Source organism: Pieris napi, chromosome 16 (assembly GCF_905475465.1).
Source record: "Pieris napi chromosome 16, ilPieNapi1.2, whole genome shotgun sequence".
NCBI classification, from domain to species: Eukaryota; Metazoa; Arthropoda; class Insecta; order Lepidoptera; family Pieridae; genus Pieris; species Pieris napi.
Window position 1 is genome coordinate 507,761 of NC_062249.1, and position 27,622 is coordinate 535,382.

General features: G+C 36.4%; 1 protein-coding gene and 1 long non-coding RNA gene across 3 annotated transcripts in view; one reads left to right on the top strand and one right to left on the bottom strand.

Annotated features, from left to right (window-relative positions):
- The window catches only part of LOC125057171 (netrin-B-like), a 131,529-nt gene that overhangs the window by 52,280 nt on the left and 51,627 nt on the right, over positions 1–27,622 (top strand). The window lies entirely within an intron of this gene.
- On the bottom strand, positions 8,080–8,549 carry LOC125057174. Its single transcript, XR_007118176.1, has 2 exons — positions 8,364–8,549; positions 8,080–8,284 (listed from the first exon to the last, which is right to left on the bottom strand). It is a non-coding gene; the product is annotated as an uncharacterized LOC125057174 (long non-coding RNA).

Below are 27,622 nucleotides of genomic sequence, written 5' to 3' on the forward strand. Positions count from 1 at the left end.
ATCCTGGACCTGATGAAATATTCTCACAACGTCTCTTGCAAACAAATTCCAATAGAATTCGAAGAAATTAAAGTGGAACTTTTACAGATTAACCGATGGATAATCTACTCTAAATCACCTGTTGATCTGGTTAGAACCTGTGATAATGAAATTTTACATTACACTCTCATAAATACTTACTTATTAACCATAGAAGATAAATGCCAATATAACATTGCAAATCACAATTTAAGAATACATAGCAGTAACGGTGAGAAGCTTATATCTCAAAAGCTGCCGCTAGTAAATTTACCTGAAAATTTGAAGATCAGTATCCAGAGCAACATTAATCCTGTTAAGCTGAATGGGGTTGATTTAACCAATTTAAAAGTATTATCATACGCCCTACAAAACAGTGAAAATCAAAGTGATAGTGTAGTGAAAACCAATAGTGTCAGTTTAGGGACAATAATTCTATATGTAATTTTAATTTTAATTCTTATATCCTTTCTGGCATACAAAAAGATAAAAACATGTATAATATTTCAAGGCCGAAACCATCCTCCGAAAAATTGTTCTTCAGATGATTTCGAGCTTAAGGAGGGAAAAGTTACAATGTCACACAGATACCCAAATAGCACCGTAAGCATTAATGCAATCAATGCTTAGTCTTATTATTCCATTGTGTTCCACGAATCAAAGTTATCATGTAAGGGGTTTTAGCTGTAAGATTATAATTATATTAAAGGTAGTCTAATATCGACCACCATAGTGATAGGGTCTAACATCGACCACATTAGAATAAGAGTCTCATATCGACTGTAAGTTAAGAATACTAAGTGTAATTTACTTAATAAAGTTTTCCTTTTTAAAAAAACCTTTGATAACCGTCGCGATTTGACTACCTTATATTATACAATGCAATTGTATAAAACTCGCTCATAAAATATTATATGTATAAGCAAGCTTACCTGTGTCTTATGCATATCCAGTAATATTATTATTTAATAAATGTCACTAGGACGTAGATGAAGATATAAACCCAGAAATTACTAATAGATAAACATTTTTATCTGTTGACATCAACAAAATCCCCGCCAGATTGGTGTTCGGAGTAATAAAATAACAAAAGAAAATAATAACATTATTGAACTTAGTTGCTTCATTACGTTCCCATAGTGACATTCCAGACAATTTTATGGTCCAGGTACAACGGCCATCTTGGAAATTATGTCAAACAGTTTTTTCATTTCCCGCGTTGAATGGTTGGTTTACGCCAGACTTCGCGGCAACAATGAATTTACAATTTTTTTAATAGTTCCATTCATAATGGCAATGTTTTGAGAAATTTAAACCTTATTACGATCGGATTAGGTGGAGTTTTCTGTGTATTTTATTTGTTTTGTCGTTTGCCTTTGAATTATCTATGGTGTCAAATAACGCTTTAAAATTTTGGCGATTAGTGAATTTTTATTGTCAATTTTGTTTAAATTTTATACAACATTGCGGTATTGTAACGGTTTTTTTTATAGTTTATTTTTTGTAATATTCATAAAAAATTTATAAAAGTATTAAATTTCAAGTAATGACTGAAATTATCACACAAGTTGTTCAGATTTGTATCAATGAAGTTAATTTGACGATTATACGAGATAATAAATATTCGTTCCTAATTTATACAGTATTGTCATTTGAACACCGCCTGCGCAGCATCATGTCTTTTTAATATATCTTGACGTAAACACACTGGTTTAATCACTAAATATTTACATGGCAACACCTGTTTTGTATCAGGTATGAAAATCCTTTGTTCCACTGTCAGTGTGAACAGTGAACATTCGATACAGAGTAAACACTATATCTGTCTCACATATTTTAGTAACATAGTTTACAAATATATTAATAAACTACTTGTCAGTTTATTAATATCGTTTGTTTTATTCGGAACTTGGTTAAAATACATGCTGATAAATTAGATGAATGTCATTGTTCATGCATATGACTTTTTTAATAGACCCAAAGGCTTTTCCCAAAAGTTTCATTAAGTTCATCACCACAAACTTGGAATTTCCAAATCTAAGCAAAACATACTTATTACTTGCTTCCAAAATATTTAATATATGTTTGTCGTGGTTTCGGCACTCCACATTGCCTTCTCTGAATCAAGAGAGTAAAAGAGACAACTAACTATTGCACGTTTCGCTTGATTGTGACTGTCCTATCAATGGCAAGCGACCCATTTCCCCAACCAATCACAATACAACGCTCCGTCTTTCGTTTTACATTGTCACCTTCCAGGTCAGTTCAACTAGATTCCAATTACTAACAATATATAAAAGATAGAAATCGGCCGTTTCCTTAGTCATAAATAAGATGGGACGAAAGATTAAAGCGCGTTTTCCACAACATATAATTTATTGCATTTCGCGTGTTAATGTCTTCGATGACATTTCGAAACTTTTTTTATGTTCGCTGTTTCCTTTGCCTCTTTTAGATTTGTTACGAGCATATAAAAAAATTGATACAGCTACCACCATGCAAACCATAATTTCAAATGTATTTCTTTAGGTGTCATGGCCCCACACTGGGGCAGAATCTTTTGTTATTTATAATATTTATTTATCGCATTTAACATCGGGCTAGCCTTAGACCCAAAATGTCGACGGAGTGTGTCAGGCATAGGAGGCTGCTTACCTACTTGCCTATAAGATTAGATTAACTAATGCTTAAACAGATAAAGAAATTGGAGGCCCAGACCAAAAAACAAACGTAGCGCCACTCATAATAATAATATTTATTTATATTGGCATAATATTAAAGTGATTAGGCACCTGAACGCACACACGTGAAATTATTGTGTCTTAATCCTATGTTGAAGCTTGACTCTTACCCACATAATGTGACACAGATCGAAAACTTACTAACAAACAGCGTTCGAACCTACGCCTTCGGGGTTTAAAATCGATTAAACAACCCAATAATTTAGGCTAAGTCTACTTTTGTTCTCTGTCTAAGCCAACATTAACCTTCGATTGTTAAGAGGAATAAAAGCATCAAGAATAATATTAAATTGAGGTCGTCATGTTTTATTATCAATCGCTATACAGCGTTGCAATTTTGAAATAATAACTCATTAAATATAATTGGATGCGCTCAGACAAAAATAATTATATAATATTTGATACAGTTTTTTGGTCTGAGACGTCTCGGTGCTCAAGATTGTCATTATGACGTATGTAATGACATGGATTCGACTCGGGCGCACCTCTGTACAGACAGCAAACAAAGCATTTGGTTAAAGCTTAAATTTGATGCTTAGGAAAATTTCGCGAACTTTTCGGTTTTATTTTTAATAGCATATTGTATTCTAGTAATCATACATACGAAGTGAATTTTAAATTGAACAATTTAGTGAAGACGACAATCGCTTGCCAATGTATAAAGCTCAAATTCGGCTCGACATGGAGTACTGTTCTCACCTCTGGGCGGGTGCTTCCCAGTACAAGCTTCCACTTCGCTTCAACGAAGAGCGGTTCGAATCGAAGGCGACAATTTCTGTCCAACCTGCTTGATCCTTGCTATCTACCGCATTTACCATAAATGAGAGAATGTTTAGAGGAATTGTTCTGAGTGTTATTTAATGCAATTTTTCCCGCGCACCACCACTATGTGCAACTACGCACTGAAACCGGACACTAAGTCTGGAACTACTGAACCAATTCGACTTAGGGGACCCTAAGAGAAGAAAAGATCACACCAATACTTAAAAGGCCGTCAACGCACTCGCGATCCCTCTGGTATTGATAATGAAAAAATACTATTTTATTGTAACTACACCAAATAACAGCTTGATATAAAATACACGTTCTTACATATAACATTTTTACGCAAAAAAAGTTTTAGTAAGGACAACTTTGGGTTGAAATTAAAAATACTCCGTACTCAGTTATTTTGATGTCAGTACAATGATGTTCCGGCTGGCAGAGTCGGTAATGATCGCAATCCGTTATTATAGTATTGGCAAAAACACTAATAACCCATTGTTGGGAACGAGACGGAGCGAGTCGTACTCCTCGTAATTGTATGGAATAATTGTTCGTCTGCGTCCTGATTGTGGCGACCTTGAGCTTTCAATGGCTTTGCTGTGATTTCTTGATGTTCTTTGTGCACTCTTGGAGCTTGCTACGTTATTATACAAATATTTTCTGCCTTAAAGATTTACATACAGAATTTCTAGTATTTCTTAGCGAGAACTTTGATGATTCTATATTTGTTTATGATATTAATTTAAAATAATCTAGAAAGACGATACAATTTATTTTAACGAAACCAAGCAATTAATATTTTATAACTGCTTCTTCATACAACAGCAGCTAAAAGCTTACTGCTTCAGTCGCGCTCTTCATTTCTGAAGGTCGTATTATGGCGATACACAACCTCCACCACTCTGTCTTCGGCTTCGAGGTCTGTGGCTCTTCACTCTGCAGTCACTTTAGGTTTTTCTAAATTTTATGGACTGCGTGTTACATGTCCAAACAAACTCAAGATGCGTTGATAACAAAGTGTCAAAGCTAACTGTAAAAGCTTACAGTCACGCAAAAGTTACAACGCCACACGTCACTTTTTTACCTGTCTTATAATTAACTTGTGTGTGTTTCCTATGACCCCTGGCACAGAGGACCTCCACAGTATCAATCGCGTTCGTTCTTAAGCTTTGCATTCAACTCGCTCCAAGTCTTACCGGCTCTCTTTGCCTGGCCTATCCAGGTCCACTTGCCTCGCCAGATCTGCTGGCTACTTGAACAGTCTTAAACATGTTTAGTTGTTACAATGCTAATAAATTGGCGATAAACGGAATAAAAGGCAATTCAAATGAAGAATTAACGGTAACGATAATTTACACGTCTATGCGGGGCCACTTCCGCGCTCGTGACAAACATACAGACACACTCTTGTCTATTTACTCAATGGCCAGTGCATAGGCGTTTACCTTAGAATTATCGTCTTAAAAGTCTGAATTGTTGACTTGATAAGTCTTTAAAAGATACGGCTGAAAACTGTGCTGTTGACTATATTTTTGCCGGACATTATAAAACATTCTTATATTTTTGTAGTTAAAATAATTAATATCTAACATTATCTTATCTCTTCCAGACAATTCTAAATATTTGACATGACTAAAATTCTGTTTTACATAAATGTAAAGACTTAAAATTAAACATATTAAATCTTAATTAATTATGTTAGATACGTAAGAATACAAAAGGGAATGCTTAGGTGGTGTGGCAATCGTGGCTGATGAAGTCGCGTTGGGTAGGCCTTGTCGGAAATACATGAACCGAATCCAGAAGGAGAGAAGGGACAAGTTAAAAGTACCCGTAAACGACGAGCATTCATGTTGAATATCAGGACCGCAACAAGTGGAGATCCGTGGTCTCTGCCTACACTGAAAAAAAGCGTGATGATATAAATAAAATAAATCTATTCAAAACTAAAACTACAAAAATAAGTTTAGTCTTCTTGAAAAAGCTCACATCTTGCACCAAACCCTATCCGTCGTGTTTTGACAGGTGTCGCTTCACTCACTGTGCCGAATCGTTTTGTTTTTACACCTATTACGAAGTATTTATACACGTTACCGAAAATATGCGTACGATATTATTCATAACGGTTTCAAGCTTTTTCCCATTCTATATTAGTCTTTGTACATTGTCAGTTACGAAATACGCAGATAGAACCACAGAGAACAGAGCCACCGAGTATCGTCTGTTACTGAGCAATTGTTTACCTGTCCACTAAGACTATGAATATGTCTTTGTTCATTACAAACTGTCAAATTGTTAAACTGTTATATTGTCTTGAAAATAATGGTACTTTGTCTTAAGTTTGAATTTCGATAAATTTAAACACAAAATTTTGAAAATAAACAGATGCAACTAAAATAATTCGCGCCTACATCCTATTTTTTTATTTATTAATAAGTAATTTTACAGCTACACACATATTATAAAAGAAAACACTCAGATAAAGTACAAAACCAAAACAGATTACATTGTTAATATACGAAACAGAAAACATAAGTGAAATAAGTATATTGATAGATAAAAAAAAGAAAACGAATTAAACATAAATCAAACGATTACTAATATTTTATAGAAAAAATATTTCCTCACACCCTAAAGGGTGGAAAATTTCTTCTACATCTTCATAAATTGTATTGTAGTCGGTAAGCTAAAAGCCGAAACATTGGCGAATTACGCAGATAATTCGTGTTCGTACGAGGCAAATGGAACAATTGTGAATATCTTTTCGCATACTATTATTTATGTTTAAATACGCATGTATATGTTATGTAAGGTATGTAAGTTGTAAAACTGGCTAAAATGTAGCTAGTATTTATAAAAGTAAGACTTGGCTTGTATGTGCATAATGCATAATTAAATGGAAACCTTAAAAAAACACCCACATATTGTACTATGAACATTATTTCGGGAAACTTACTTCCAGGTAACACTCAATGGTAATAAACTGTCAACAAGCATTTATTTGAGTAAGTTAAATGCTTCCCGACAGAGTTGGCCGCTTGACAAAAATGTGTGAATACAAATAAATGTTTATTGAGTGAAATCTTAAATCATTGTGTAATTTTACGATGTTCCCCTAATCACCAGAACATGCATAAAACTTTATTAATTAATCTTTGGAAGTGTTTATTTTAAAATTTCTTCGTGAAGGCTTCTTAAAACATTCAAAACTGGAGAGTAATTTATTTTAAATCTTCCATAATTCGTAAGCTTTTGTTGTTTAAGATACATTTATTTTTAAATAAATAAATTGTGTTTGTAGATCCGCTATGAATCCATTGTATGAAAAAAATCGAAAAAATACGTTTTTATTTTTTCACGGACCGCTGTTCAAATACAGTTCCGTAAAGTCGTCAATAACTTGAATAATATTGCCTGGAATTCGTAGTACGCGGTCCGTGTTCATGTAAAAGAAAGATAAACACAAAGCGTGTTGAACTGTATATTACTTGAAAAACCTCTTTTCTCCTTCCTCTAAGAGATATTTTTTTCCTTTGTATCTATACTTAGAAATATATAAATTAGACTACACATACCAAGTACTAAATGCGCATAAATTATCTTAAATTGACTTCTGCTGCCGATGTGCTGGCATGGATGCCATAGCGTCATTCACACATAATATACAAATTGCCTAATTGGATAACCTAATATGATGTCTGTCGCATTTGTCAAACTATGTCCTGAAGACTGGTAACTTGATTGTTTATAGTTAAAAAAATCGTGTTTATCGCATTTGAAAGAGTTTTTTTATAAGTAATATATTTCGTATACACAAATCAATGTTTATAAAATGAATTGACTCGGCGACAGTGACACAGCACAATCCACACGCCGATGGATTTATCGTCTAGAGAATCGACTGTAAGAGAAGTTCCCGCGAGAAATACATAAATATTTAGACACAGTCGGTTAATCGATTTTACACTTTGCAATTTAACGGAACGGACTATAGTTCCGAAACATAACTGATCATATGACATCGTCTACATAGATATAATAAAAATAAGTTTATTACTTTCTGAATGCGAAGTAGGTGTAACATCATCATAAGTTCAGCATTAAATTAAATGAAGATATTATAAAGTATTTCAAAACAATAATAATAATTGTTTAATTATTATTATTGTAATTTAAATGTTTAATATTTAAACATGTTTATTGTTTATGTATAAATAGAAAATTAAAACAAAGTTAAAAAGTTTCGTCGCTGTGGCAGTGTACCTTTAATGCTGGCATTCCTCGCTGTATTGCGATACCTATATTGTATATATACTGTATATTTGTGTATTGGAAATAAATGTTCATTTAAAAACAAAATTCATATAAATCGTTTCTTAAATAGCTTTATATGACTAAACTTGCGAATTGAATAATTAATCCACATGTCAGCGAATATAACAATTGATATGTCACAATGTGCTTCTCTAGTCGGGCTTTGAGATTAAACTATTTTAAATTTTAATAATAAAAAACCTAATGAGAAAGTGTTTACTCAAGATTCAATAAAACAAAGGGTAACAGTTTTGAATACCATCGCACTTTTTTGACGATACTAATTATTTAGGAGTCTCGGAGGACCTTCATTGGAACACCTCCAAGTGAGTTTTGCTCCGGAAAATGTGATCACTTCCTCACTATTCAAGTCACGATTCACAACGGACCCATCGTCCTCAAAATCATTTTCACGAGTAAAACTTGTAGACGCCATCACTATAAATCTGAAAATGATCGCGAGAAATCAGTGTTGATTATGTATGTAAAGCCAAGTTTCAAAAAAATGCAAATAAAATAACGCACTTTCACGTGAAAATAAAAAAGAAACGGATTTATAAAGTAAACTTTGCACTGTAAAACTAATTACCGCTAGTCTAGCATAAACCACATTCAAAATGGCCGATTAAGTTTATAAAATTAATAGGGATGTGAAAAATAATCGATTTTTTTTAAAGAGAAAATCGATTTTTGTATTCGATTTTAATATTAAAAATAATTGAAAATTCGGCGACCAAATATTCATATACTAACTCTAACCTAACCAATCTAAATAATATTTGTTTTTGTGGACAGCTCCGATCTAAATAGTAATTGTTTATTCAAGCCTCGGCTTCTCGGCGTCCTGGTCGCCTTCGGCGACCAAATATTCATATACTAACTCTAACCTAACCAATCTAAATAATATTTGTTTTTGTGGACAGCTCCGATCTAAATAGTAATTGTTTATTCAAGCCTCGGCTTCTCGGCGTCCTGGTCGCCTTCGGCGACCAAATATTCATATACTAACTCTAACCTAACCAATCTAAATAATATTTTTTTTTGTGGACAGCTCCGATCTAAATAGTAATTGTTTATTCAAGCCTCGGCTTCTCGGCGTCCTGGTCGCCTTCGGCGACCAAATATTCATATACTAACTCTAACCTAACCAATCTAAATAATATTTGTTTTTGTGGACAGCTCCGATCTAAATAGTAATTGTTTATTCAAGCTTCGGCTTCTCGGCGTCCTGGTCGCCTTCGGCGACCAAATATTCATATACTAACTCTAACCTAACCAATCTAAATAATATTTGTTTTTGTGGACAGCTCCGGCGCTACGGGAAATGCAGCCCCTCCACCCTTGCGTACCAAAGCACAGGCATTTTATTCAAGCCTCCGCAACCTCGGCTTTTTGGTCGCCTTCGGCGACCAGCCTCAGCCGCTACAGCTTTCATAATGCCTGTGCTTTGTTACAGCGGGTGGGGGCTGCTCTTCCTCCGCGCCTCCGATTATTTATATACACTCTAGGGGTAAGACAGACAAGACCACGTGGATAGTGGGTTGCTCTGATTCGGTTTTGGGTACTTTTTGGATATTAAAGTAAACACTTTATTCTAGTAAAAATTAAATAATATAGAAAGTTGCAAACAATGAAATACAAGTACTAATTAGAAAATACAGACGAGTAGGTATCGATAATTTCAAAAAATTTCGGAACCCTATAATCTATCAACACGAAATTAGGTTAATTTCAATGTTGATTATTCTGTAGGTGATTGATTAACGTGTCGTATTGAAACAGTGATGTGTTCTGAGAAGAACATATCAGAATAGATACGGTCGTGTGTTCTGAAAAGAACAGTTTCATCGTGTCGTAAGACACGGTAATTTGCCCTGACAAGGGCAGTTGTCAAACGTTTTCGTCGTGAAACAAGAATAATATGTCCTGAAAAGGACAGTTGTTAGACGTTTAGTCGTGATACGATAATTTGTCCTGAAAAGGACAGTTTTAGCGTTATCGTAAGGCTACGATACCGAAGTGTTCTGAGATGAACACGTTCGTACGCTTCGGCGGCTGCGTGCAGAAAAAGGCCAACTTTTTGCCGCGCCGCATTTTTATCGCCTACTCTGGTACCTGCGCAACCAATCAACGCTCCGCATCTTGGCACCACATGTCAATATTAGTTGTAAGTGTAGGATAACTTTTAAGTATAATTGTACACAGTTTTGTAAATAAATATCATTCATTCATTCACTATTACATCTTCACCTCTTCTCTACAAGTAATTAGGGAGTTTTATTTTAACATCGACCAAGTAATTCTGAACGAGTCAACCCTCAAGCAAACATCCCTAAAATTCTATAACTTTAAATTTCAAAAATGAGGAAATAATCGATAAATAAATAAAACGATTATTAACAATCGATAAATTAAAAACACGATTTTTTTAAGTGAACGTCACATCACTTATAACCAATAGAAAAGTAGAAAATGGCGGATTGTTTACAAATTTTAATACATTACACAAAACTTTAATTTTTTTATAAAAATATTAAGACGCGTTTCCGGAGCAAAACTCACTTGGAGGTGTTCCAATGAAGGTCCCCCGGACACTCCTAGATAATTAGTATCGTCAAAAACGTGAGGTGGTATTTAACACCCAACCCTAATAAACTAGTATAACGTAAACAGGCTAAATGTGGACACAAGTTAATTTCGAAGTCACCAGACGCACAAAAACGAGGCATTTTGTGAATGTGTAAGTGAATTGTAGTTGATCGACGCAAAGTTTTTAACTAAATTGTTGAACTAGAGAAAACAAAGTCAATTACGTAGCTCAATCATTACTTACGTTTCTGTTGATTTTTCTTAAAATATATGATTTAAAAATGTGCGGCAGAATGTGCGATTAGATTGTACCATCCTAATATTTTTGTGCCATATTCTTGCAAATAAATTATTATGATTATTAAAAAGTAGGAATTAAATAATTCCCAATCGTACGTTCAAATTTCGGCTGTGCATTAACAGATATTATTGTTCGATTAACAGTTGTTATAGATATCATGACTTAAACACAAACGTTAACGATATTTATTTATGTATAGTATATATAAGTCCCAAAACAACACGTATGCTTAAAGATAAAAGAAAATATGACGTCATCATTGTTACACATATATATCAATTATATTAGAACATAAAATATATATGAGACAGGTACCAGACTCATCATACTTCCCTACTTCCCTAAACAGAGATAGGTATTGCAGAATTCAAATCTTAGCAGCCGATTTAAGGGCTAGCTCGTGGACCAATCTACAAAACTTAGGTGTATTCAATTAAATAACTTTATCTTTGAGATACCGACCTAACCATTATCCACTAGTTAAACATTAACTGCATATTTGTCTTCAAGCGCAGGAACTAACTTTCAACATTTGTATACAATGTTCAAATTTATCGATATTGTTAACTGTAACTTCGATTCGCATTTATCAATTTTCCAATTAATTAACCACAATTTAACGACACTACTTCACTTAATGGAATTAATTTTAATTGCACGATTCCCGCGCAGCTGACAAGACATTCGCGCGCAAATTTCGATGACAGTTGACAGTTTTCATGATTGATGACGTTCGATTGTAAAGCCTAATAAAAAACCTTCGTGTTAAAATATCAATTTTTCATTTTGATTAATTCGACGTGGGTATTATTCGCTTTTTCATACACCTTAATGCAGGCTTAAAACCCGTTGCGATGCATTATCCTTTATAAATTATCTCGCATTTTATTTTTATCTTTAATCTCTGTGTCGTCTCGATTTATTATCGAATTGAAGAAATTTAATGTGACAGCACACTATATTCTTCCTTGCGAATGAGTCACGGAGACCATGCGTGTAACTGTTTAACTATTCACCTCTTTCATTTATTCATATAGGTAACAATCTGTACACTTATGAACATCAAAAAATAAATAAATATGAAATTTTTCTAATTTTACATTTACTGCCAGTTCTCAAATCAAGGGCGTAGAACGGAAGAGAAGAACTGGCAATAAAATTTCAGCCACTCTTTTAATCGCCAAGTTTTTTGTTTTACACAATGTTTGTAAGTATGTATGTGTAATGTAATGATAGCCTTTTACTTCAGTTACTTTTACACTTAAACACATTTATATTTCTATCTCATTCTTTTTAGGTATCTGTGTTCCCTTTTTTAGCAAAGGCCTCCTCCAAATCCCACCATTCCTGTCTACACTGTGCCACTCTATGCCATGTACCACCTGCTGTTTCCTTAATTTAGTCCATCCACCTTCTAAATAATTGTCTTCCTCTTTTACGTTTATTGTACCTTGTGCACCAGTATAGTACTTTTTTGTTTCACTTTTCTATACTTCCTGCCATGTGTCACGCCTATTTTCACTTAAGTTTTTTTTATTGTTACAACTCTAAGGTAGAAGACCTTAGTTGTTCTTCTTAATTATGTCTTCTTTATTGTATCCATTCTTTTTTAAGAAAGAAATCTCTTTATTATTCTGTTAACTGGTACACTGTGGTACGGTAGATACAGATGTCAAATGCAATTTATGAGAAAATGCATTCATGTTATAAATCGACATTGTATCTGTTTGGTATTGATCAATCGGCGCAGGAGCATCGCTTTGATGCGAGAACTGACGGCGCGATCAAAGGCCCGTGCAACAACTTTTATAGACTTTCCCTTAGGCTTGACATGTGCTTCTCGTCACGAATGACGGATCTCAATCAGATGAATTAAGGTATTTGCCGTTTAATTCGCTATACATAGAGATAAACAGTATGATAAAAATATCAAATTTATTTAATTGCTCTAAGAATCTCTCCGCCATATGCGCCAAATGCTCACAGTTTTTTCACGTACGAACACGAATTACCTGCATAATTGGCCATTGTTTCAGGTTTTAGCTAACTATGACACGAATTATGAGGATATTGATATTTTCCACCTCACCAAAGAGGATATTTGAAGAGGCGGGAAGACTTTGACTTTGTTTAGCGGTAACAATTTAGTTTTTTCTTTAAAATATTAAGTAATCATCGTCGTTTGTTTAATGTTATGTTGCTTTTTTCTTGTCTATTTACTTATGTTTTCTGTTTCATATGTTTTGTTTACCAATATAATCTGTTTTGGCATTGTATGTTAGCTGTAAGATAAACAAATCAAAATGTCGTCAATTGCTGCGCTATATAACCTTTAAAACTTCTCCATTAATGACAAGAAATCCCCCACAGCTCTCAGTTCCTATATTTCGTAACTACACTAAATATTTATTATTTAATACTAGATTCCTCTCGCATCTCTATAAAAAAATGTCTTTACACTATCAGACATTTAATGTCACCAAATCAAGCCGATTTTAACACACATGCTTTAGTTACACGCACACACATCATCTCTCTATATATATTATTGTAACTGTAAACTTTTTGATTTAAAATTTAATTTTTTACTATAGTGAAGTGAGTTGTAAGGTTTTCTAAATAAATAAACAAACAAATTTGATTATGAATTCATTATGAAAACCTTTATACAATTTATTATTACGTTGACGGGTTTAGCACAAACGTGCCTATAAAGATACTTTATCAACTTGGTTATTTAAATCTGTAGCACCGAGTATGTAATATAATTAATGGTTACCCAGCAAAGCTGTAAGCTGTTTCATGCTTACGCGTAAAGATAATCCTAAATCCACTTCAGCGGATTTCACTGCGGTTAACGGACTCTTGATCTTGATAGGAAATGTTTCTACTACAGGCTTTGTGTTTCTCTCTTTAAGATGCGAAAAAGGGTACCTAGTGTTAAATATTTCATGTGTTGAATGAATTATAGTCCCTATCTTTAATATATAATATATCTTTATTGGACTGGACTGGACCTACTGGAAAGAGATGTATAGGACGACATAGGAAAAGATGGACAGATGACATTATAGAACTAGAGGGGGAAAACTAGATGAATGTTGCTCAAGACAAAGAGAAATGGAAAAATATGGAGAAGGCATTTACCCTTAAAGGGGCCATACAAAAACTCGACCACTAAAAGATAAAAGATAAATCGAACTTTTGTTTAAAATTCATACTTACTAATAATAATATCAATGAATGTAAACTAACCAATTGTTGTATGGATTAATAAAGCTTTAATAATAATAATTATATATTTTACTTAAATTTTCAAACATATTTTGTTTGTGTACCCAATGTATATTTATGTTGCCCTAGGTTTGGTTATACACCAAATGTTTATAACGCATCGTAAATATAAAGGCAAACAATTAAAAATTAAGATCATCTCAATTTGTTAAGCATACTGGAAAGGCAAGTATCAATAATTCAGTTTTATTACATTTTATTAGCGTTTCCTAACTTGGCTTGGAAATAAAATAAATTATACGGAGAGAGATTTATTGGTGTTGATATTTGAATTATTGTATTGCAAGATATTTCTGCAAATTAGTTAATGTTCTGAGAGAAATCAATTGTAATGTGTTATAAATAACGTCTTTTATTGAATCTTGAATTAAACTTGTATAGTTTTTTATCCTAAATAATAATTTAGTCCATAAGTTCTTTTTGTATTGTTCTTCAAATGCTTCATGTGTCGCCTTCCTTGGTGATACTTTTCAAAACTTTCGGCGTCGGTTTTCAAAGAAATAATCACGGCTTGTTAGGACAGCCCTTTTATAATATAGGGGGGAAAACGAGCCTACAGGACTCCCATTTTAGTGGGCGCGTTGCCGGCTTTTGAGGGAGGAGTGGGCTCTTTTTTTGAAACAGTTGGTGTTTGTATCTCCCAGGTAAGTCACTCACCAGGAGTAGATTCCACAGTGCGCTAGTTCGTAAATGAAAATGTTTTGTGAAGTACGTGGAAAACGTCTTCTCATACTTGCTACATTGATACACACACATTAGTAGACTGGACACTCTGGACACATACTGGATGTTTACAGAGTAGATTATTGGTTTTATAAGAGGCTTTTACGGTGACTTTTTATAAATGCACAATAAACATAACCAGGCTATCAAATTATTGTGTCTACCGTATATTCACATTTTTGTATAGATTAAACTAAATATAGGGTGAAATTTAAACCCGAATGGGGAAGTTTTTGGGCTTTAATATGAAATTACAGACTTTGTAGGTTAATTAGTTATTAAAATCTTGAATACAATTATGTGTAATTTCAATCCCTTTGTTTATAAATTTAAAAAAAATTAGTTGAATAGTACACAAAAGTGTTTGAAACGATGAATGCTTGTTTCAATTAATTCGTTCTAATCTAATTGGTTCGGAAATTTTTCTATGGGCAGCTGGTTCCACATTGTGTGGGCGGCAAAAAAAGCGCTGACTTGTGGAACGACGGACATCGAGGTGATACGGGCGGAAGTTCATATTCTGTCAATTGATGTCCGATGATGTAACTCTGCTGCAGGTATTAATCCGAATAAGTCGTCCGAATCTCTCCATGATAAATGCGGTAGAAGTTTGCTCGATTTATTAATTATTAATTAATATTATTGTCCATTATGTCTAGTAGTACATACTTCCTCTAAGTACGTATTTGTAGGTTAGGCCATTGTAAAGCGTACATCTATGCGTTATGTTCTTTAATAAAAATTTTAACAATGACACAAGACGTCATTCACTATAATGACGTGTGACGTTCCAGCAAAAAGGGCTTCACAGACTATCGCAGCAATTTATCGCGACTTTATCGCGTGACAAATCTGTCTGAAGCCGCCGAGTTTTACGATAAATTTTTGTGTTATTTGACACTTTCGTTTGGAAGCGTGTCGTTTATTTTTGTATGCAATGCTCCAATGACGCTGTAAATAAGCTGCTGTATTATGGTAAGTACGAAATAAAATTCGTGTTAAACATGGTGTAGCGAGATGAACATATTTTTGAATATAATAAAAATTGTAACCGTTGCAGTTATTTTATTATTGACGAGCGATGCGCTGCGGTTTCACCCGCCTTAGATCCGGAGCGTTCAAACAAATAAAGTGAGACAGACTCTCAAATAAATATTTGCAACACTTATTAACACTTCACTCCTATATCTCTTAAGAGTATTATACTGGTAAAAGAAGGTTTCAAAATTGGTTTAGTACTTTATTTATTACAACTAACAAATCAAATCTTTCTCTTCTTCGTCTTCATTACTGAAGGTCTTGCTTGTCTTGAAAAGCCCCAACCGATACGTCGACTTGCTGCCTCCACACCACTATATCCTTAGCTTGTCTTAGGGCATTGAGACCCATTGTAGGTAGTCTTTATTTGGTCAGACCAATGGGTAGGTGATAGACCCCAACTTCTCCTACCATCACTTCCCTACCATTACCAGTTTGTCGAGACTATCCGGTGCTCTATGACCAAAGTAGCTAAGCACCTGTTTGTAAATGATAGTTGGCAGTCTGGTGGTGATCTTTAGCTGGTTGAGAATTAACTTTTTGGTTCTTTTTGCAGTCCATGGTATACACAACATTCTCCTCCAACACCACATCTCGAATGCTTTTATCTTTCGTCAGTCCGCTGCACGAATTGACCAGGACTCTGATCCGTTCAAAAATATGGAATATACCAAAGTTCTGATGAACCTCCTGGTATCACAGGAGCTTAAGCCTATTTTCTCATCAATATTTTATAAATTTACAGTTTATTTAAAATCTATTTCCCTGCTTTGTATTTCTAAACCTAACAAAACAGTTGCTGATATTAATAATTCATTTTAAAGCTATATTCCCAACCACAAAATAAAGTGTTCTTGATTATACTTAATGCTGTTGTGAAAACTAATAATGACTGTCACTCATGCTTTGATTACGGTGATTGTGGTCTCATGAGAAACAAACACGCATTATTGTAACTGTAGCTGGTTAAATTAACCGAGACGTTAACTTGAATCTCATTTTGACAATAATTTGCTGGACTTTTGATTTTATAAAGAAAACATTGTCTTCGGTTCAAAGATACTTTTTTTCTCAAAGTTATTACCTTCACTTAGTGAGAAATTTTAGAGGTTAGTAATGCCGCCGCCCATCGGCACTCTCAATGCCAGTGGGCTCGCGAGTGCGTTGCCGGCTTTTTTCGGAATTGGTACGCTCTTTTCTTGAAGGACCCTAAGTCGAATTGGTTCGGAGATACTTCTGTGGGCTGCTGGTTCCACATAGTGTTAGTGCGCGGCAAAACTGCCTTTAGTCAGTTGTGGAATATCAACGGGTGGAATTTCGTATGGACGTCGACGATGATGAAGTTATTCATCCGAACAACTCCTCTGAACACTTTCCACGGTAAATGCGGAAGAAGATGCAGATCTGTATCTCGATCTCACGACGAAGCATTGTTCTCTTATATACTTTTTTGTCTTTACTCGTCCGTTGAAAACAAAACACTACTACCATATCGTGAGGTATTCCGGTGTCCTGTGTGTACTCATTTTAATTTTAATCCGCCCTAATATAAACGCATATGTCGCGCGTATTAATTTGTCTTCCTGTCATCTGTGTGCGGAACAAGCCACTAGCAGTAGCGGTATAATCTTAAAGAATATGTAGCGTATTAAAATAATCGAGAATTGAAGGTTAAAGATAAATTAGAAGATGCGAGAATGTTATATTACATTTCTTCCTCCATGTCTAACGCACATAAGACAAGCCTGTGAACAAAATAAGAAAAGCATATCTTCTTCTTCAGTCGCACTCTTCATTTATGAAGGTTGTGTCAGTGGCACCGCACAACTTCCTCCACTCTCCCCTGTCTTCGGCTAGCCTCTGCGTCAGGGTGATGGTAAGACTCGTAATGGCATTTACTTCATCGGTCCAGAGAGAGGGGATCTGCCTCGAGGTCTGGTGCCCTCCACTCTGCCAGTCACGATGATGTTTTATAGGCTTTCTGGATATCTGCTTGTTACGTGTCCAAAAAAACTCAGGATGCGGTGGTCAAAAAGTGTCGAAAGAGGATTTTTTACTTGTAACCGTTTTAGTATGGATATGTCTGTTTCCTTAGCTGTCCAGGGAATCCTTAGCATTCGCCAACACAACATTTCCAGAGCATCAATATTTCTCAAATAATATTCAAAGGAGTATTTATTATCTGCGGAAAAGTATTAATTGCGTGATAGTTTAGAACTAGATATAACCCAGTCGGTTTCAATGTATTTAGAGATTCGGTTTAAGATTTATAAACCTTCTGAGATGATGCAAAGCCGGCACTTTTGGGGAAGCTCCATGTACACCAGGCACTAAACACGAAAACGTTTAAAGTATTAAAATAACTAATCCTTAAACAAATCCTTTATTGAAAAGTAGTACTAATACAATAAAATATCGCCGCCATTAGTGGAGGCGGGCGGGTCCTTATTCAATAACATTCAATTAAGTCTTCCCTATAATTATTACCAACGCGTATACCGCGTCCCTGATTATATCTACCTGGATGTGATTCAATTATTATATTTAATTTGTCATTTTACAAATATATCTGTGTCTTGTCTAAGCCACAGAAGGCTGTCTGCCATGCCTTTCAAACAATTTTAGTGTGTCAAAAGGCTCACAGTTATTAAACAGATAATTCATACACCATGTACCACGGAATAATTGCAAAGTAGATACCCACAACACAGGGGCTAGTGTGGGGCCTAGTGATAGATGAATTTTGTCACACCATATTTCTGACATGAATAAAGTATTTATTATTGTTATTAGTCTTTAAAATGGACACTCACACACTTAAACACATCACATATTCCGACACACACTTCAACCAACAAATTATTATTAATAAATTGTGCTCAGTACATTATGTTCTTCGTACTATTGTTTTAAAAAACCAACAGAAAGACGTTGATTAGTTGACTGAAGAAAGATTAAAAAACTGTTGAATTAATAAATATAAAAGAACCGTATCTTATAAATGTTTATGAATTTTTTATCTAGTCGCTTCCAGTAAATATAGCTCGGTGCAACCACAGCTCATAACAAATCGTTGTGTCATGTTTTCTGTAATAGTGTTATCTGTGAGCCGAGATCCTGTCGTGATAGTTAGGGTCATTACTTTTTATACATCCTACCTGGGTTCGACTCCCAGATATATGGCATCTTTAAGAATTTTATTAGAGTTCCTAATTATTTCAGACATGATATTTAAAATCCATTTACCTATGTATTTAAGATATGATTACAGTTACGTGAAGGTTTTTGAGTTACCAAACCGGATTTTTTTAAACATTAAAAAATAATTTAAAAAAAGGGTGCGTGTACTTGCTGTACACCCACCCTACCTTGCGCGTAAGAAGTTATACTTCTTTGGCATTATTAACAATAGTTTTTGATTGCATGCAAATAATTAATTACAATTAAATAATCAAAGACTGGAAATGGAGTCATTATAGTCAATAAAGTTCAGTTTACATTTGAAAAATTAAATAAATAAATATTTATTATTCTCTTGTAACATAAATTCTATAATAATTCGAATGTTATTTTTAAATTATGTCCAATGCCGTAGCATCTTCCGTGGGCAACTTCATTCTGTTAATTTTGTGTCACGGTGCGCGCGTATCGTTAAATTTCACTCTCATAAATTTTTCATAACGCGCGTAAAGAAGTATAACTTCAAAAAGTTGCAATGATAAATATATTACATGACTAGCTGTGCTCTGGGGTTCTACCCTAATTAATTTGGTCGCAGTGTTTTAGTAGATATTGAAGTCTTTTTTAAAAGTGTAGTAGGATCACTTTGCTTTATTGTCAATAGATTCCGCAGCGATTTAAGAATTTTTATTTGTATTTTTCACACCTTGTTACACTATTGTAATTTTATACCAAACCCTAACTTTTTTAAATATTCTATAGCTTATGTTCACCAGGAATAAAGTAGGGTTTTAATTGTGAAATAAGTCAGTGGGTGTAGTTTTGGAGCCTATTCAATACAAAAATATATTTTTGAACAAACTATCAAATGGTTCGTCTTTATAATATTAGTGTAGAAATACTACGAAACGAAACACCGCCAGGAATCAAGCCCAAATTCTCCAGGTTTAACTAAATTAACCAAACCCTGACCAACGAATGTTATTACCACACATATATGTTAACACATTATTTTGTAAAGAAATATTCATTACCCTTGCTTCAGCGTCTAGTTGTTACATATAGTAGTACCTAGTTTTATAATTGTAAACATAAGCGAAAGATAAATGTATCGTGCTGCAAACCAATAATTTAAATCGTTTAAAATCACTTATCGAGTTTGCCCGCCATACAGTTTAATTGGCTGATATCTGATCGTCAGTTTTTTATTACGTATCGAAAACCGTGTTGTTTTTAAACTGTAATTCGAGTCCTGAGAACTTATTATTCTTAGTGGGAGTGCCATGCTGTTGCCTTCGGGCTTCAGCCAAATGGGCAGGCACGACCGGGGCAGTACCACTGTCTCTCAGAAAACCGGCGTGAAGTGATGCAATAGGCTCGCCTTATTGTACTCGCGTTTCGTGCGGTGAGAGAGACTCCCGGAGCCCATCCCCCCCTCCCCCATATGTAATATGAAGGTGCAGAAAAAAGAGAATCTACCCCAGGGGGGTACCACACGCGCTCGCGTTGGAGAATCCCCCTCTGGGCGTCCAACACCGGGACACGGAGCACCCGGTGGTGGACGCACAGGCTGCCCTTCGTATTCTGGGGGGGGCAATTCTGCGCTCAACAACAGAAACAGTTATCGTTCTCGGGGCAAACGGAGCAATTCAACGCTCGCCGTGGACTTCACGAATGTTAGGGGGCTCAATTCCAATATCAACGCAGTCCACTACCATTTGGAGACTGCGAAGCCGGCCTTGCTCTTTCTTACCGAGACTCAGATTTCCTCCCCGGCTGATACTTCCTACCTCTCCTACCCGGGGTACAAATTGGAACATTCATTTGTACCACGGGCGGGAGTTTGCGTGTACGTCAGAGAGGATATCTGTTCTCGTCGCCTCGGGACGCTTGAAGGAAGGGACCTATCTAACCTCTGGCTGCGCGTAGACTGCGATGACCATCCGCGATTCTACGCATGCCTGTATAGGTCCCATAGCGGAAATACCGAAACTGACCGACTCATTGAGCACATCCAAATGGCTGCAGATTCCCTGCTCGAAAGGGTTCCTACCGCTGAAATCGTGATACTTGGCGATTTTAACGCCCACCATGCCGATTGGCTCGGCTCTGAAACCACCGATCACGCGGGAAGATCCTTTCACGACTTTGCTTTAGCCTACGACCTGACACAAATGGTCCCTGCGATTACGCGAATACCAGATGTGGATGGTCATAAACCCTCTTTGTTGGACCTTCTGCTGACTTCACATCCGGAGAATTATCAAGTCTCTGTTGACCCGCCATTGGGTTCATCAGATCATTGTGTGGTCCGGAGTACTGTGCCATCTACGCGCCCTTCACGGCCCCGCTTTATGGGTTGTCGCCGTATCTGGCACTACAAGTCAGCAGATTGGGACGGGATGCGGTCTTTCTTTGCGTCCTACCCTTGGGGGCCTATGTGCTTTTCGCCGGAAGCTCCAGATTCCGTCGCCGCCTCTGTCGCCGAAGTGGTTCTGCAGGGCATGGAACTCTTTATTCCATTTTCTGCGGTGCCGATCGGTGGCAAGTCTCAGCCCTGGTTTAAACGTTCTTGCAAGGCGGCCTCACGTCGAAAGCGAGAATGCTTTAAGGCATGGGCGGAAGTGGCGAAATCTCGTGATGCCAATACCAGCGAACTCAAAACAGCATATAACTCAGCCTCCAGGTCCTTCAAACGGGAAATCACTAAGGCAAAGTCAGAGCACATTGCCAGTTTGGCGAGAGATTGGCCCAACTCCCTTCAGGGACTCGAGCCTTCTGGTCTCTCGCCAAAGCTGTCCAAGGGAATTTTTGTCAGCCCGCCATTCCGCCACTGCACAGGGAGGATGACTCTCTGGCCCACACTGCGAAGGAGAAGGCCGACCTTTTGGGCTGTCTCTTCGCGTCCAACTCGACTTTGGATGACAGAGGGAGATCACCACCGACCATTTCGCGGTGTGATTCTTCGATGCCGGAAATCACATTCCAGCAACGTGCCGTGCGCAAAGCACTATCTTCCTTGGACATTCATAAGTCGAGCGGGCCGGATGGTATCCCCCCAATTGTGCTCCTGAGTTGGCTCCGGTCTTAACGCGCCTTTTCCGGTACCTGTACTTGCTCGGCACTGTCCCGAAGTGCTGGAAGACCGCTTCGATACATCCGAGTCCAAAAAAGGCGATCGCTCTGATCCGTCCAACTATCGCCCAATAGCTATAACCTCCTTGTTCTCCAAAATAATGGAAACCATTATTAATAGCCAGCTCTTGAGGTATCTAGAGAGCCACCAGTTGATTAGCGATTCTCAGTACGGCTTTCGTCGTGGTCGCTCGGCTGGTGACCTCCTTGTATACCTTACACATAGGTGGGCAGAGGCAATTGAGTCCAAGGGGGAGGCGCTGGCGGTAAGTTTGGACATAGCGAAAGCCTTCGATCGGGTGTGGCACAGAGCACTGCTCTCGAAGCTTCCAGCCTATGGGCTACCCGAGAAATTATGCGATTGGATCTCCAGCTTTCTGGCCGATCGGAGCATCAAGGTCGTCATCGACGGAGCATGTTCCGACCTTAAACCCGTGAACGCTGGGGTCCCACAAGGCTGTGTTCTATCCCCGACCCTGTTTCTTCTGCATATCAATGATATGTTGCAACTTAGCAACATTCATTGCTATGCGGATGACAGCACTGGGGATACTTTTTACACTGGCCGGGCAGGTATTTCTCGGGCAGTTGTCGATGAGTACCGGAACAAACTTGTGTCTGAAGTCGAAACTCTACTACGTGGAGTCTCAGACTGGGGCAGACTAAACCTAGTCCAATTTAACCCCAAGAAGACACAAGTTTGCGCGTTTTCCGCTAAAAAAACACCCTTTGACGCCACTCCTCTTTTCGAAAACACTCTTCTTAAAGCCACAGCCAGCATTGGAATACTTGGCGTTGACATATCGAACGACGTTCAGTTTCGCGGTCACTTGGAGGGAAAGGCTAAATTAGCCTCCAAAAAGCTTGGTGTGCTCAGCAAGGCGAGGCGGTACTTCACTCCGGGCCACCGCATGCAACTATATAAAGCGCAAATTCGGCCCCACATGGAGTACTGCTCTCACCTCTGGGCGGGGGCTCCCCAGTACCAGCTCCTTCCACTTGACCGTATACAACGCAGAGCGGTTCGAATCGTCGACGACCAATCCCTCTTCGAGCGGCTTGATCCTTTGGCGTTGCGTAGAGATGTGGGGTCACTCTGCATCTTCTACCGCATTTACCATGGAGTGTTCAGAGGAGTTGTTCGGATTAATACCTGCAGCTGAATTTCATCATCGGACGTCGAGACAGAATACGAAATTCCACCCGTATCACCTCGACGTCCGCCGTTCCACAACTGAGCGTTTTTCAAGGCAGTTTTTGCCGCGCACCACCACTATGTGGAACCAGCTGCCCACTGAGGTTTTTCCGAACCAATTCGACTTAGGGTCCTTCAAGGAAAGAGCGTACCGATTCCTGAAAGGCCGGCAACGCACTCGCGAGCCCTCTGGCATTGAGAGTGTCCATGGGCGGCGGTATCACTTAACATCAGGTGAGCCTCCTGCCCGTTTGCCCCCTGTTTTATAAAAAAAAAAAAAAATTCTCAGTTTAAAAATCTGCTAAAATTCATTTGTTTTGCTTCTCTTCCTGGTCTGTTAAATAGTAGTAGTTTTATCATAAGACTTAATGGCAGAATACTAAATACCATCCGTATCACCTCGACGATTCTTAAGGCAGTACTTGCCGGGCACCACCACTATGTAAAACCAGCTGCCCACTGAAGTATTTCCGAATCAAAGGCTTTCGGCATTCACATATCCGGCATTCTTAAAAGGCCGGCAACGCACTTGCGTGCTTTCCGGCAATATGAGTGTCCATGGGCGGCGGTATCACTTAACATTAGGTTTATCTCCTGTTACATATAAAAGTGGCAAAACGCCGAAACAACATATAACATACACATATAATGGTTTTCTTCATCTTCATATGGCTGGGAACCGTGAGATGTGGATTCGCAAATCAAAAACTATTTAAACATAAATATAAACATTAAACATAAACCATTCAATTAATAATGTAAAGAAGTACGTACCACTGTTTATGAGTGTCTTACTTGCAAGGTATCCAGTGTTTAGCAGTGGTTAGCACTTTTTAAGTGTTTCCTCGAGCCCAGGAGCAAGAAAAGAAAATAACGTTGGTATATCTAGATTTATAGAGCTTATAGCATCAAAGTATCTTTTTATTTTGAACATCAATCACTCAAAAGACAATCCCGTCTATTAAAATGAACCGCAACCCGGTTGAATTGAATTTACATCCTTTCAATATGCGACTGTCTGGAGGCAAATATAATCGATTTTTATCGGAAATTTATTATCATTTTTATGAATATTAAGTTCTACGTCTATGCGCTCTACTTATGTTTCTTAAACAGGCTTTAAGTTTTATCGCCGCCCATGGATATTCACGATGCCCGAAGGCTCGCGTCCAGTGCCAGTAAAAGTTTGACAAAAAGGATTCTAAATCATGCAACTGCATATAGTGTTGGAACTAGCTATCCGAAAAACATAATAAAACGCTTAGCAATGGATCAACAATCGAGGTGACGGATGTAATCGACGAGAACGATATCATATTTTTAAATATTTTACACGAAAAACGAGTAAATCTTGTTTAAAATTTACATAAAGGATAAACATATCATAGGTTCAAAATTTTTGAGTTGACACGGCATGCAACGTAACGCACGTAATACCTGATCTAAATTTTAAGAAAATTATGTATAGAGCTATACATGATTGTCTTGCAATGCACTAATAAGAAGTTAAGCTTAGTGTAAATGCCAGCTGTATAAACTTAGCTGTAACCTATTTTTCGTTATCTTTATTGAAGAAGTACGACCATTTTGTGGAACCTGTAGCCAGTGAAACAAGTGCAGAAATGTGTCTGACTCGAGAACAAGGCACTTAAACCGTAGCCATAAATTAAATTTTATTCCTAGACACCCATGAACGCCTCCACTTTAAAACAATGCCACGACGGTCAACTAATTGAGCTTACATGTAGCGATCTACGGAACTGTCAATATTATCCATTTTACGACTTTATAGAGGCTTCAAATCTATGCACACAATTCCAACATTTTGTTAATGAACTTTAAGTTCTATTGCGTATGCAATAAAGTATGGATTTGTAATGCATTTATCATTAGCAGGTTTTATTCGTTTTAGTGCTATGCGAATTAAACTCACACTTTATAGTGCCTGTATCTGTAGACAGTTATTAAAGTAAAAGACTATAATATAAAACGAATTTCACGATTATTCAGAAGTACGTAATTCGTACACAAATTTAAACAACTATTCCAGACTAACAACAACCAATTAGAATGCATTTTATAAACACCTGTTGTAAACGTTGTCTTTGTTTGTCAAATCACAATACAATATGTTAAAACGCGAGACGATTTTACATGACAGATTTCATTTGAATGATTAAGGGGGATATGTCATAAATAAATTCTAGTAATCCATTAAGTATCGAGGAATACGCACCGAGGCGGGAGGAATACACGGCACTTCGTGACAGAAAAAATAAAAGCAAAGCGAACCTGTCAGAACCATTCCTTAGGCAATGCGCAGTAAATCTAGCATCGAGAAGAACCATAAATATCTCAACATTACTTTTTGTTTTAGTATAGCTAGTTACGAATAACGTAATTTCAAGGAAGTTATAAAATACTTCTCATGTCCATAACTTCACTGCAACATATAAAATATTAATGTGAAATGAATTTAGCTTACGAAGGACAAGGAGTAATTTGAAATATAAGATAGAGAATTGAAATTAAAACTTTACATTTAACTACGTCTCACTGTACGCGATAATATAGATAATTTAACATAAAACAACTTGAAGTTTTGAAGTGTTAACATGAAACCAAGTTATAATGTTCCATATAATTTATGCGAATAAAATTTCAAAGTGTACCCCAAGGCGCTACTCTATGCCCGCTACTCTACATAGTTTACATTTATGGCGATGCATTTCTCGGTCGGCTGTAACTCATGCAATCATATCATCTTTGCCAGCAATCACTAGGTTATTTTGTTTGCTGTGTATTTTCGCCAGAGGGCCCTGAAGCCAATGAAATTATCAGTCTAGATAGCTCACAATGTGCGGCCATGCTTTATTACTTATTAAATTACAATTTGTGATAGAAATAGCGGTTGTTACAGTAAATTATCAGTATTGCCCTGAGTTGCAATCTGCAGGTACACGGAAATATATTCTGTAGTTTATTTTAAGTAAGAAATAAGCTCAAGATAGAGAAGTAGATTGAGCTTATTAAGTTTCACAATACAATAATAGGCTCGTTATAATTTTATTTATTTATAAAAGCTTGCCAACGCTTGCCACATCAGACATTGGTACAAGAACAATAAAATACAATATTTACAATAATTTTTTACAATGTGCCAAGCACTTATAGGCAAACATAACAAACACGAAGACATAATACAAAAAATAAAAACAATTAAATTATAAAAACTAAACGAAAATTGATTTTGAAGTGTGAGGGGAACAACTATGAATATCTGTATATTATTTGATGTACTTCCTCTACTACTGTTTGGGCAGTTATTTACGATAGTCAGATTTACCGTATTTGAATTTTATTCATAAGGTTTTTTACGGCGTTTAAATAAGATTATAACTAGATTCGTCGTCACTAGAGAACCATGACCTATATTGACGAATCTCTACAAAAACTACATTAATGTTGAAGATATCATTAAAATTAGCAAACGAGGAGCTCTCCTTGACTCGCGACATACTACATAATAAAAGCATGGTTAAAAACTCAAAGTTGGAATTATAATAAAATAATCTTCACAAACAGTACCTCTACAATTCAGTTGTCTTTGTTTTGTTTCGCACGAATAATTTCAACGCAAATCTTTTTCCTCGGAATAAAAATGAAATAAATTTCTCGGAAACTAGCTTCAACTCAAACAAGTACAAATTGCTTTAAAAAAAAGTGATTACGTAAAGCACTTTGTTCCGCAAATTTATTCGCAATTCTATTTACTTTGAGACTCGTCGCTTTGCTTTGTGAAAAATAATTAGCCGTTTGGGTTGAGCATTTTATCCAGGTTTTTTTCTGTATAACTCGGTACATATCGAATAAAGGGAAAAATCTATTCTTGTGCTGATAGTTCCAACGTACGGCCTCTAAATAGCAGTTCTACTAAGGTAACTTTTCTCCTTGAGTAAAGAACGTACCAAGTCTTTAAAGGCTGGCAACGCACTTGCAAGCCGTACTCGCAATGTGAGTGTCCATGGGCGGCGGTATCATTTAGCATCAGGTGAGCCTCCTGTCCGTTTGCCTCCTATTACATAAAACAAAATATTTTCACCATAATTACCAATTAATTTTAGGCAGCCTAATATTATTTATAAACCTTACACTTTGCTTGATGTCAAACATGACAAAAAAATAGATTACTTTCATAAAAACTAATGAAATGTTATTTTTTTCAGGTAAGCAGCGAATTTATAATTGAAACCACAAAGGTCTTCCCAAAAGGTAAGAAAAGGTTTTAAATACAAACGTATGAAGTCGTCTAAACAGATGTTCCTATGA